Here is an 11930-nt window from a genome sequence, read left to right as displayed (position 1 = left end):
ACTAAAGCATTACCCAAAACATACTAAACCTCAAGGATTTTTTTGTTGTTTCAAGTCTGAATTTAATAAAATCTTATAAACGCTTTCATGCTTGCACAACTTTAGACACTTGAGCTATTCATATGAAGATTTGTAAGGAAGGTCAAGTGCATACATAAATGCTTGTGGGACTGGTATGTTAGGGAAGGACCCAACCTCAATTAAGGTGGGCACAGAGAATTTATGTTTCTTTACTGCTATTTATTGATTATAGTGCTATACAGCTATTAACTATGCTCTCCCCCAGTAATATACATTGTCTCTAAGATCAAGAAATCTCATCTTGTGCTGGAAATATTTCCTTTCATTCTTTTCCTGTCCCCTTTGCAAAATATACTGGAGCTCAAAAAGCCTTAGTATCGTTTTGATTTTGTTCTTTATCAAAGGAAGTAATTGCTTGCCTTGCCTGGTACTACATTCCCTTTACTGAGCTCACAGTTGACTTGACAGCTGGTATGTCAGCTGAGTTAAACAAAACTCCTGGATTTTGAAGGTAAGTCTACCATAAATTTAACTACCTGACAAGGTCTGTAAAGAACATATTTAATGAGTTATTTGTGTTACATTAAAGTTAGCATAGCTGCAAGAATACTTTAGTTGAACAGTTAAATTCAGCATGTAATAAAGAAAGGCTGCTGGTATTGCAGCACTGCATTTTGCTTAATCCCAACATGACAAAAATGGTAGAGAAGAAGCTCAGATGTACTATTTACAGCTCTTGTGCTGATATGACAGAAATTTGTGATCGGTATTTTATTTCCTGCCTTTATTTCCCTTTGCCAAGAATACATCTCAAGTAAGAGTTAGAGATCTATAGCCTCAAACTGACACTTTTGCTGGGCTTTAAGGTTGACCTTTCCTATTCCACAGAAGTAAGACATGCATCAGTTGAAGAAACTGTGGACTCCTTCAACCAGGCTCAATTAAATGGCAGTTAGTGATTTAGAATTAAAACTTCATCCCTTGAATTTTGATAACATTATAAAGTATTTCAACACCTATTTCCAACTGTTGGTCTTGAACTTTCCACATAGCAACAGCAATATCCATACAAGCAGAAAGCACAGCTGAATTTCACCCTTTCAGAAGTAACTTGGCTGTACTCCAGAATGTTCTGTACATTTAGTCCTCTCTTTAGATTTCAAGGAAAAGCGTTCATATTAGGTAACAGAATGACTCTCAGCTTTATATTTATTTTTCTTTGTTGACCAAAAAGGGCTCAAAGCTTTTTTTTTTAGCTCATTAGAATGTTACCTGGGGAAAAAAAAGCTGAGAGAAGTGGCTAAGGAATACATCCGGAAAACAAAAAAAAGCCAAAAAAGCCCACAAATGTATGAGGCTATTGACCTTGGAATAGTTGCAAAATATGTTCCAGACAGAATTGTCTGTATGCCACTTGTGCTGGAATAGCATCCTGTCACAAACAAACAGGAAACTAGAAGGAAAACACTGTGAGGTGAGTGCCTGCCACATTCACTTGCGTGTGTGCAAGGTGCCAAAGTAACCGGTTTTCCATTCTGTGCTGCAATGTTTTAGCTGGAAAACTGTATTCAGCTCTAAGCATGGACTGAGGAGAGCCCAGAAGAGAGAGGAAGGCTGATAAGCAGTGAGGAAACCTGACATGTAAGGGCAAGTTGATAAAATTGTGTTTGTTTGGTCTAGCAAACAGACAGCGAAGGGAAGGTAATAAGTCTGGGGCAGAGGTAGCAAACATCCAGTGATGAAACAGAGGACCTGGTACCAACCAGTTGTCTGCTCTTATGGCTTAACGATTCTGGAGTAGCTTTCAAGCAGGTGCTCAAAAAAGATTTAAAGACTGTTACGCACACAGGCTCCTTTCCCACACCCAGAGCAATTACCAATATTCATGGAACTTTTTTTTTACCTGAACAAGAGCTCTTTAGTTGACAAAATTAATATAAGCAACAGTGATTTGCTATCACTATTTATTTCACTAAAATCTACATGTGAAGTCATGTTCCTGTTAGCAAGTCAATATATTTTTGCTTCTCTGCAGATCATGGTTGGTCATCTTCTCTCAAATACAATGAAAATCTTTTCTATCTTTATTAAAAGGCAATCTTTATCAAACAAGATTTCTGTCAATCACTTAAATGTTTGCTGAGAGCTACTAAAACATGTAATCTTTTTCATTTAGAAAAATTAAAACTAATTATTACCCTGAACCTTCTCCCCTTTATCTATTTTTTACAATGGGATTTCCTTCATGTTAATATATTTTCCTCCCTCTTTTTGCATAAAACCACAGGAACATAAATAAAAACTTATGACATACAATGTTAAAATGCAAACAAAATCAGAAAAAAAACCCAGAATGTTATTTGTACTGAATTGGTATGACCTCACACAAAAATTGGATTGTTTTTCTGATAGACTGCATGTCTCAGACAAGTTTTACTAAACCTGGTATGAGACGAAGATTTACAGCCAAAGAAATATTTCAATTCAGGGAAGCTTTCTGCAAAACAAGCCAGTACTCCTGCCTCCTCCCTTTTGTTCTGACTCCTGCAGAGCTGGTTCAAACACAATCTGGCATATCTGGCTAAAACATGCTCTCCGCTAAAATCAATTGTATGCTGGTATTCAAAGCTGCAGATTTGTTTTACAGAAATCTCTCAGGTACAGAATTAATTTTTTTTATATTATCATGTCTTTCAAAACCAAAATTGGATAGTCTTTAGTTTCATTTTCTATATGAAATAAATAATAGGGTTTGCACTCCTCAGCTGTTGCATTTTATTTTAATGTGTTTAGTAGGAATGTTTTCTGCTATTCCATTACTAGTATATCAATATAGCAATTTAATTTGCTCATAGAATCATTTAGGTTGGAAAAGACCTTTAAGATAAAGTCCAACCATAAACCTAACACTGCCAAGTCCACCATATTCTTAGCTGGTCTGAAACAATTATTTTTTTTTTTCAAATTGATGGCAACTTTCAGCAGTGAAAGCTGTTGTATCTTGTTTGGTGTTCCTTATGTTATCTTTGATAGCAAGAGAAGGTGGACACATGCTGTGGCCAGGCCTCTTCTGCTTAGAACAGTGCCAATTAACTGTATTAATTACTCTCCATAGTAAGAACTGCAGAGGTAAGGGTTGACTACAGATTTGTTACGTTAAGCTATGCTTGGGCACGTAGAGAAGATTTTTCTTGTCTGGTTTTACAGCTGACTATTTAATCACAGATATTTTTTTTTCTTGGACAAAGGAAGCCTTTTTAAAGAACAAAACAAAATATAATTATCAGGATTTCACAGCTGTGATTTTACAGTATATATTGGATTTAACTCTGACAGCATGCAATGTAGCTGTCTCTTGATTGTTTCAGTACAACCACCTAATGTAAATCTTTGTTTTAATGACAAAACATTATGGGCCGCTATATATTGTATGTTATTCCAGCACAGAATAATCCAAAAGAACAACTTCTCCAGTGATACAACACTTCAGTAACAAAATTCATCCTTTGCAATAAGGACAAATACAGAGTTGCTGATGTGGTGTGACATTGAGCACCCTACACAGTCAACTGATTAAAGTGTGAGATGAGGACACTTACAGGGCTCCAACCATAAAGTTTGTTGCATGAGATGACACTGATGACCCATCTTAACAATTAACCTGGCCATCTCTAACAGTTTCAAAATAAAATGAGGTCTTCCAAGTTTTCCCATACTAGTGACACTGAGGTAAAAATATCTCCCTGACCTCCACAAGCAGTAATGTGACACCCACAGCCATGAAGTTTAGTTTCCTTTATCATACTGCCTAAGCTCTGACATAGAAGCCTGAGTGCTTGTTCTCACTTCACTTACCCTTCCAGATTCATGTGAAAGTAAAGACAAAAATGTCACCAATGTTGCATAAGTGATCATGTCTCATTAAATCAATGTTACTGGTATGAAAAATGCTCTTAGCTTGTGTGAGTTAAGCTAATAAAAATAGCACTGAAAAAAAACCCAGCAGTAAACTTTAACAAAAGTAACTACTTCTTTCTGTAACTAATATATACCTATAAGTACACACAGCACAGCTTTGAGTGTGTTCAGAAGTTTGATTTCTGGCATTTCACAGTATGTGATTGGGAGGCTTGAAAAGGCTTTTCATAGTTGTGGGGATCTTGCATAACTTGGGAAATTCTTGGTAGCTCTTAATTAGTCCACTACGATTTGCTCTGTGGGACGCTATGCACCAAGTAATCAAGAGCCAAGTGTGGAAGAAAGAAGCAAAAGTGCAAAACACACACAAATAGACTGCTGAGAAACCATTTCTGAAAAGTTAGCAAAGCCAACAATAATTTTAATTTTAGGGCTGAATACCTCCTAATATTAGCAAAGAATGGATTAGAAATTGGAACAACAGTGCTGGCAGACAAAACACTAAATCCATTAATAGGGCTATCCTATGTGTTGCAAAGGCAAATGGACTGGCAATAAATCTTCCTGTGTTTCAATAAAATGCAATTTCCCTAATCTTAAAGACTCTATTAACATTAAAATATTTTACACCTCAATTTGTAAGGTGTACTTTTAAATATTGCGACATTCTGAAAATCTTACTCATGGAATATGCAGTCTTGGGCAAGTAATAGCAAAAACATCAAGGGGGTTCTGATCTCATATTTGTGAAACAACATGGTTTTGTTTATTTTACAAGGAATGCCTACGCTATATGAACTTAAGAATTAGAACTTGGTTAATCATCACTATTTCCTCGTGTTTAAAGGAATACACATAAGACTTCACGTTATAGGCAAAATGTATTGATTCAGGTCAACGTGCATAGGCATATTTGATTTGCATACATTGTGTGGGAATCTATACAGAAAGGTCTTTGAGTTTACATTTTGGAAAACTTTACTTTTAAAGGCAGCCTAAATATGGAGCAAATAAAACTACAAAGTCCTGCAGAGGTCTGAAAGTTTTGGCAATAAAGGCTGTCTTTATCATCAATTCACCCAACAACTGTTCCCACCGCTGTATTGTGCTATTGGAAGTTCTCTAAATAAAATGGGTTCCCTCCTCTTATAAAAGGTACAAATTTATTTGTATTGCACAAACATTTCAGGGAAATTCAGTAATTAGGAGAAAAGTAACAGGAGTGCACTGAAACCACAGATGCATCAGTCGGTCAGAACTGATGGAGTTGTAGCATGCTGAATTCAAAGCAGCTCTGCTAAGGAACATCTGGTTGAACTTAAATTGCAAAGTTTGGACTCAGCATGATAACACAAACAAAATGATGACATTGGCTTCAGCCTCTAGTAACTAGTTGCTTGCAAATAGGCAAACTACTGCTGAGTATTATTAGAATCTTCTAAGTTTCCATACTCCTGCTTTTAATCAGAGAGAGAGACAGGTACCACAAGTGAAGTAAGCATATCAAAAAAGGACTGACAATAATATAGAGGAATCTGTAACAGAAAGTAAGTTTGCCGTTTTGAAGAAAGCCTGAGCAGTTGTATTAGAAGGCTGAGAGTTGCAAAATATAAAAAAACCCCAAACAACAGTTGTCTTCTGTCTCATCCAAAATAAATTTATCTAAATACTGTGAAACTGCATTACAAATGCTTCCACTAAGGGCTTCATAATCTATGCACACCCACATACTAATTTGTGACCTGAAACAACAACAAAAAATTTGTTCTTAAGAAGCTGTTTTTTACAGCTAGAAATCCTCTTTAGCTTGTTTTTATACATAATCACTTTTATTAGCCTTCAAAACAGACACAGACAAAGAGCATTATCTTTAAAAACCCCTACAGCTTTTTACATCTTGGTGAAACAATGATTCTAACTCTATGTTGTTTTCCAAGAAAATGAAGACCATGATTCATCCACTCTCATTAATAAATAGCCAGATCCTTATGAGGATAATTCAACATAGATAAGACAATTTGTATCATCAAAGGGTAGGGTCTCCGAGTTGAATGATTTAGTTGTCTAAAAAATGAAGTCAAACCATTTCTTTAAAAATAATTACAAAGGATTATTTTTGCCAAATAAACCCCCAAAATTGACTGGGAAAACCATGATGTATTGCACATTCCACCTACAATAGAGAAGATTACAGTAGCAAAAAAAGAAGTAAAATGAAAATAGAAAGTTTGGGGCATATTTTCCATTAATCAAGATAATGCTGAAAAAATTCTGAACTCCTTTGAATTTACCTGAATTTTATCCAAAGATTGGAATTTTTTTGCTGTTGTTTTTGCTCTCCTAGCAAAGTTTTATTGATAACATTTGAAAATTGGTCCGTATGTTAGAAGATATCTATTCCCACTTCAGCTCTGCAGCATGGACAGCACTGAACAAAAATAGCTTGTAATCATGTGCAACAAAGATATGTAAAAGCAAATAAACTTTGATGAGAGTGGATGAGGCAATGAAAAGGAAAAGGCACCTCAAAGGCAACAGAACCAGATAAATTAAAATTAAAAGATGGGATGTTATGCTTATTTTACAGTCTGTTTTTAAAAAACTTGCAATATAGAGAAGCTAAGTTTTCTATAAAAGAAGGCGTAATGTTAATCTTCAGAGTATTTAAGTGAGAGTGCAGTTGGACAAGACAGAGCCATCCCAGTTTCTGGTCCTTAAAGGGACATTTTCCACTACCTCCTCCTCTTCCTTTTCTCTCTGCTCCTAGCTTACTCCACATTTGTACTTCTGTGATTATGATAGTAAAAAACTAAGCTGCACAAAAGTATTGTTTTCTGCCAGCTTAGTGAGCAGAATTGCCTCACAGAGGGGGCCAGGCAAGTGCCAGTGCCAGTCAAATGCTGAAAGTCAGTGGAGTAGGAGGAGATATGCAGCTAGGGGCAGGGGAAGATAAATTTAGAAGCCTAAATTTAGACTTTTTTTTTAATTGCTTAGCATTTTGGTGCTTGTAGTCACTCTCATTTGTAAGTAATACTTATTCTGCTTAAACCACCTACAGCGGAAGTTCGTATGATGGGAAGAACGTAAAAGGAAGGGGCACAGGGTCAGCTAATTTGTTGCTGTAAACAAAATCACTCAGCTTTAACCAAAGAAAAGAAACAGAGGCACTTACATTTTTGAACTGTTTCTGTTGTTCTCCTGAAAGACTACAGCGTACATGGTTGACACTGTGTTGTTTGAGATGAAGAAAGTTGAAAACTACAAAAAAGAATCTCTGCTTTTAAGTACTTACAAGAATTGTCATTTTCTGGGATCTGGCTAAAGCCACAGATTTACTGTCCTGAATCATTTTATGATCCCTACAAATAACACCCGTGTCCACAGAATGTACATTTCAAAAGAAGCATGAAAGTGGTCCCAAGACTCACTCCGTATGGTAAAATTTCAAAAGGAACCAACATAAACCTTCAAACACATGGCTGGAAGCAACATCTCCGTGATAGTTAATAGCTAAGTTCCATGTAGCAATGAGTACTACTTACATACACAGAACACACCTTCAATGTTGACCTTTAAGGAGCTCATTACATGCTTATTCTTCCATGAATTAAGTGCATGAGCAACACATTCTTGGGGGACTTACACAGTAAGGATATGCTTAAACTCACCCTGCACACCAGGATGAACTTGCTAACAAGCACAAAGCTGATGGCTGGGCTTCAGATTCACTTAGATTTAATGGCAATTTTTACCTTGGCTCTGTCGTGTTCTAAAACCATTTAATGAATATCCTGTGGATTTAATTTCTTTTAGTCTGATGCAAGTTCAATTTTGGTTTGTTTAGGGGTATTTAATCTGTTTTTTCTACAAGTTTTTTGAGTTGAATTACATTTCCATTTAAGTGGAAAAATTAATCAGACAAAAAAAAAAGCAGGGCAAAACTCACAGACCTATCAAAACTCAGTCTGACTTCGTTCCCACTAGCTAAAAGAGATGTGATCTTAACTTGATTAAATTAGTATCAGATAAAATCCTAGTAGAAACATAGTATTTTTTTTTTTTAAGGTTTTCTCTGCTAGCGCTTAGAGAATGCACAGTCCTGTATAAACATACCTTAGCAGTGGCCATTTATGGAGGATCAGGGATGAGGCATACAGTTTGTAGAGGTAATCTGTAGTAAGAAGAGAAGTAGTAAAGTAAGGAGTCCAGACTTAGATTTGGCTTCCACAGTAAAATTGAAGAAGTAATTTATAAAGTTATGCACCTTGCTAAAATGGACAAAAATATTTATTTGGATGATTATTCTGAAGTTTGCTTCTGGTCACTTGCAAACACTTTAGAAGCATCATCTAGCCTTATGATGATGTCCTAACTTGGGTCTCTCAAACCAACCTCTACAGTGTTGTAAGTTTTCAGAAGTCAAAAGGGTAAACTTCTATTTTGAAATCTCCAATTGGGCATTTTTGCCAATAAATCTTTTTCAAGGTTCTAAAATAAAATGTCAGCATATGCCTAATAATGTTTCTTATGTCCTTTCAGCTCTTACCTATACCTTGTTCCTCAAGGCAATTTTATAATTAGCTCACATTTTGTGAGTCAATTTTTTTGAGGAATGAATGTTGTCTCTGGTAGATTCAATTTATGAGAGGGCTTAAAAGGCAGTCTAGCAACAACTGAAATCAGCTGCATCTTTCACATTCACACTCAATGAATTTTTTGATTAATGTGCGAGACGACCGTTGCAAGTATCTGTCTACCTGAAAGATGCTGTGTTAGGATTACAGAAAATAGAGCACTACCAATATTTGTAACAACGACTAAACACTATTACCATCTAATTACTGCTTTTTGGTTCATGTTATCTTTATAACAGCAATCGATTAGTTTCATATTGTAGAAATTTGAGTTATATTCTGGGAATGTCTTCTACGGTTTTTTATCTTCTATCAGTTCTGTATAAAAGTGGCTTAAAACCAAAGAAGTCCTGTATCAGGGCTGTTAAGCTCCCAGAAGGCAGACTGCTTTTATCTGCTGCTTTGCAACACTGTCAGTAGTTTCAGGCGGTAATAGATTTAGTGTAGTTACCTCTACATGTACTTGCACAAGACCTAAACCCGACAAAAGCCAAACAAAGAGTTGAAACAAAGATAATTAAAGAGCTGAGATGATCAGGCTCCTTCAGATTATGATCTGCAAATGACAGTTTGTTTTGCTATGGTGCTGTATAGTTTGGAAATTAAGTCTAAGGTAGTTCTCTCCCACGTGTGCACTTAAAAATCCAATTGTAACAAAAAATACTTTCTTCATTCATTATTGTCCAAACACAATGTAAGGAATATCTGAAGATATAGAGGAGGGCAGCAGTTGCTTCGTATGCTGATTGTCTCTGACAACGAAGGAAAAAAAAAAAACCTCCTTGATAAATCAAGCAAGCTTTGAGAGAGGAAGTAGTATGGAAATTAGAAATGTAAACCTCATTGCAATAGAACTGGACTCCAGCATCGCACTTACTGGCACATTTAAGGGTATTACAGTGCATAGTTCGCCTTTCCCTGTTCTTTTACAGCCTTGTAATTTTTATTTGCCCTTAAGGTTTTTGCTCCAGAATACCCTATTGGAAAAATCTACCTCTGATTCATCTGAGACTGTAGATAATAATCATGGGCTGAGGGGAGGGATAATTAGATTGTTTTGAGTGAGACAAAGACTATCATGCCTCCTGAACCCCGCTGTCTTCCCCCCACCGTTGTCTTTCCAGACACTGGCCTCTTTACCTAGCAGGGAACAGCAAGAAGGGCAGTAAAAGAACATTGAGAGGCAGCTGTAGCCTGGAGTTCACTGGCTTAGACATGCTGAAACTATTAACCTGGTAGAGGAAGGCCAACAAGAAAGCCCTCCTTATGCTACCCCAGATAAGTCTGCTCAACAGCAAATTGCTTACTATTATTTCCAGACACTGAGGGCACATTTAATCAGGATTTTGAGAAATCTACTACATGTATTTTATTGGAGCCAAATGTTGGGTGTGGCTGCACCCCTCTCGAGGGCAGGAACACACTAATGGTAGTATTTTAGGAGTTCCCTTTTTATTTCCATATTCCACTATGGCTAGCACTTACCACCTAGTAGTCATACCCCAAAATAGCACCAGATTTAAGGCCTTTGACCCTCTTAGGCCCCTCATTTTCGAGCAAACTCATGTGCGTGTAACTTTGTGCCCCAGGGTTTCACAGCAGTTCCACGTCCCCGAGGCCCTTACCTCCCCTCAGGGCGAGGGCTGGGCCCACCTCCACCTGCGCCATCCCTGAGGGGCAGGCCGCGGGCCCCCGGCTCCTCCACTGAGCCCGGGGTGGGAAAAGGCGCCGTTTTCGTACCGTCAGGGCTAACCCTCTTCTCTATCTTTTGCGTGAGGAAAAGGGGAAGGATGGTTCGCGGGCCGGCAAGAGCGGTGAAAGCGACCGCCCATTCCACACGGAAGCGACAGCTCTCCGCCATCCTCCTCACAGGGCGCGGCCACGCTGAGGTAAACCCGGCAGCATCGGGAGGCCGGGCCCTGCGGCGTGTGCCCCAAGCAGACAAGGCGGGAGGCAGCAGTTTACTGCCGGGAACGTGAGGCGACGGCGGCGGGCCCGGGGGCTTCCGCCATCACATGTCGTGTGGCAACGAGCGAGCATCCCCGGGACACGCAACGGTGCGGCGGCAGGAGCGGAGGTAACGCGGGAGGCCGCACCGCCATAGCCGGCGGGGAGGTTCCGCGGGATTCCCGGGGGCTGGCGCTGCGACGAGGCGCGGTCTCCCTCCGACCTTGGGGAGGCTGCGGCGGTAGTCGGCAACCCGGCTCGGCGCAGGGGCTACCGGCGGCGCAGCTTTCCGGCGCTTCTTCGCGCCGTTGGCTCCCCTGCAGCGTTCGGGGCGGGCGGCCTCGCTGACCCGGGCCGGCTGCAAGTGTGTGGAGTGGCAGTGCGACAAATGCAGTGTATTTATTTTTTAATTTTTTTTAAAAAAGGCTGCCTCAGCGGCAGCACCTGCGGGTGCCTCAGCTCTGACAGACCTCAGGGCTGAAGCGGGTAGCAGCCGCTTCTGTCACAGGGATGTCTGGAGGGCGTGAAATATGTCAGAACCTCGCTTATTTTATAAGAAAAACAGGGTAACCACTGCTTGGGGAGGGAGGAGAGGCCACCGAGGGGCGAAATGACCCCAAATCCTCCTTCCTGCGGCGCGACGGCGGGACCCTGAGGGCCGGCCGGTCTCCTCACGCTTCTCCCGCCGGCGCCAGCCCGTCATGAGGTGCACATCCTGTCTTAAGGGTGTTTTTTTCTAGGGCCAGATGTTTTCTTTAGGTATGAGGGTTGGTGCTCTGTTCGGGTTATAACAGGATGTTTTTCGGTGGTGGGTGCATGTAATTGTAACTGCTCTGTTGTTGCAGGGAACTGAAGTAGTTTTAGTAATACCCTCAGGCGAGCGTATCTATTTACTGGCATTTGGTAGTGATTTTTGATTGTTTATGTGTTTTTTAAGTGATGTGTATTAAATGAAATATCATTAGGCATGACTGTAAGTTAAGACTAAAGAGTACACATGGGTATAGATTTGTAGGTAAGTGTGTGTCTTCTGAGATTACTTTTCCCCTTTTTGAGAGGTTTCTACTTCTGTGCACCAGCCTAAAAAATAAGATCAATTATTTTAACAAACTCTATTATTGTCCCTTCTGTCTTTACCTGGGGGTTATTGTATAAATTTCACCAGATGTTCCTCTCATTGCAGCTGTTCTGTGCACTCCCAACCTCACTTCTATCTAAATAAGACTGTGCACCACAAACTCCCTTGTTGTGAGCTTGCTTCTATTTTTTTCCCTTGGAAATATAAAAATAAATGAGAATTGTGAAGGTTATAGTGGCACATTATTTTCCACTTGTAGCTAGTGCAGTTCCCTACATTTAAAGTGACTTGGTTTAAAATTTAGATTAATATTGCTGAGGTGGATTTGTCTA

The 11930-nt window shown here is 39.2% G+C and overlaps 1 protein-coding gene across 1 annotated transcript in view; it reads left to right on the top strand.

The window, feature by feature from the left end:
• Positions 1-10431: 10431 nt before the first annotated feature.
• SLC7A6 (solute carrier family 7 member 6) overlaps positions 10432-11930 on the top strand; it is a 30228-nt gene continuing 28729 nt past the window's right edge. Inside the window, exon 1 of the mRNA XM_075765852.1 lies at positions 10432-10650. The gene's annotated coding sequence lies outside the window, so the exon portion shown is untranslated. The remainder of the gene's footprint in view (positions 10651-11930) is intronic.

This window comes from Balearica regulorum, chromosome 13 (genome assembly GCF_011004875.1).
Source record: "Balearica regulorum gibbericeps isolate bBalReg1 chromosome 13, bBalReg1.pri, whole genome shotgun sequence".
Lineage (NCBI taxonomy): Eukaryota > Metazoa > Chordata > Aves > Gruiformes > Gruidae > Balearica > Balearica regulorum.
The sequence above is the reverse complement of the archived record's forward strand: the minus strand, read 5'-3'. Positions and strand labels throughout refer to the sequence as shown.